This window comes from Peromyscus eremicus, chromosome X (assembly GCF_949786415.1).
Source record: "Peromyscus eremicus chromosome X, PerEre_H2_v1, whole genome shotgun sequence".
NCBI lineage: Eukaryota > Metazoa > Chordata > Mammalia > Rodentia > Cricetidae > Peromyscus > Peromyscus eremicus.
The window spans coordinates 20,755,864-20,758,025 of record NC_081439.1 but is presented as its reverse complement, the minus strand read 5'-3'; the positions used below and the strand labels follow the sequence as shown (position 1 = coordinate 20,758,025).

Genomic DNA, 2,162 nt, shown 5'->3' with positions numbered 1-2,162 from the left:
AAGAAACAGTTTGAGGGCTGATAAATGCTACAGCAGTGACAGATCTCAAACTATGCTATATGAAAGAAACCAGACATAAATGGGGAACATACTGTATGACTTCATCTATATTCAATGCCAAAATTGGGCAAGTGCATAATGACAGAGAGAATATTAGTGTTTTTCAAGTGCTGGAGTGAGAGAAGCATCCGTACTGATTAGTAACAGGTATGGACTTCCTAAGGTGATGAAGGAGCTCCAGAATTGATACTGATCACATATATCTTTAAATGTGCTTAGCAAAACAGTAAATTGCACAACTTAAAAGTGGTATATTTTTACCTCAAGAAATTATTTTCATTAGTTTAATTACAACTGATCAAGTCCCTTTATTATTTTGCTACATTTTTCTTTTTAAAACCTCAGATTCAATATATTTCATTGCCCAGAGGATACATTATATATCAAAACAGAAGTGCTTAGGGAGCTCTGTGAAACACATTTTAATTTATTGTTTCAAAAATAGTATATTGAGAAAAAAAATCCCAGAAAAACAGCAACTGAAAAAAACAGCCAGTTTGTTTTTATGTCTTACCTGGTGTTTGGTGTGACTCTGTAAATTGCTTTCTCTCTTTTCAATTTCCCCTTTTACATGTTTGACATTTAATAGGAGAAGCTGGGAAGCAAGGTTTTTTTTTTTTTTCATTTTTTACTGGAAGTGGTTTTAGCTACTTTAAAACAAATGTCCCCAATATAAATATTCCCTGCTGGCCTTGTTTCCACATAACAGGGACAAATAGTTTTCTGTCTAGATGGTAGAATTGCTGCTCTCCTCCAAACTACCTTTCAACCAACAGATATGCAAAGGCACAAAATATAAAAGCTGTTCTCTTCTAGGCATTGTTTCTGGCCTTGGGAAAGAGTCAAGCAAATAGCTGAAATGGGAGAGATGGAGAGTGAATGTGATGGTATCTATGACGTTAGAGTCTTCTGGGAAAAGAGCTGACACTTAAACATCCCCAACCCTCCACTTTCCTCCCTCAGTTAGACACCTCAAGTGATTGTCTACGTATGTCGTGTCTAGGTTTGAGACCTATTATTTGAGACCGTCAAAGAACCAAGTTTACCTTCTTTAACACAAAAGTAGATTCCCCCTGGCCATGTTTTAACTCATTCCTTATAGCATCTATAGCAAACATATTGTATTCTAGACAGTATTGTTTGCTTGTTTATTTGATGCTTGGTTCTGTTTCATTTGTAATGTCCCCATATAGGGGATATTATATGACTTTTCATGGGAGACATAAACAAATGTCTGTTCATCTGAGATAAAAAGCACTGATATTATGCCAATGAAATTATTCTTTCCAAGTTGAGCTTGGGGAACAATTCTGTTTATTTGGTGTTATTTATAATAGTATTGGTAACAAAAGCAGTTGTGTCACTGAAAAACTCACTCTAACATAGGTGACCACACATGAAAGCCCATGATTCCTAAGCATTTTAAAAGATCAGTTTCTTTTGCTTTTAGAATAGTGAAACAATCTATCCAGTGTGAATATCCATCTCCTCTATCATATGTCTGGTGGTTTGGGGTTGTTTTTCAGTAAAAGGTCAGCAAAAGTGTTGCAAGTCAGACAGGCTTTATTGTGTACAGAATGCTGCAATTATATTGGGAAAACAGCCACAGACAATATAGGCATGAGTGGGTGTGTTTGTATTCCAATAAGGCATCGCTTCTCGGCCTTTTGGCTAAGATCAAGTGTAGTATTCAAATAAGGCTTGATTTACAACAACAAAAACCCAAAAACCTTTGGGCTGAAGAGGGCCAGGATAGTAGTTATCTAACTGAAGAACACTTGCCACCCCAAGGTCAAGGAATGCTTCAGTCTATATGCTAGAAGTATTTCTGATGATAGAGATAAGTCACAAAACTTTAGAATTTGACTTTACAAGAAAACCAAATGAGACAGATTTGGAGGTGAGCATAGGGCTGCCCTCACACTTCTAGTCATTCTGAAGAACTGTCTTGAGTAGGAGAGGAAAGCATGGAAAGGCAGCACAGAATAGTGGTATAAGGTCCCTGCGTGTGAATCCTAGCCAAGCCTCAAGCAGTGTGTCTGGGGACAAGTTACTTTATCTGCCCTTACCTTGGATTTTTTTCACCTGTAAAAAAAGAAAAA

At 36.8% G+C, this 2,162-nt stretch overlaps 1 pseudogene; it reads left to right on the top strand.

The window, feature by feature from the left end:
* Nucleotides 1-1,711: 1,711 nt before the first annotated feature.
* LOC131900345 (U2 spliceosomal RNA) lies at nucleotides 1,712-1,794 on the top strand (annotated as a pseudogene).
* Nucleotides 1,795-2,162: the final 368 nt, after the last annotated feature.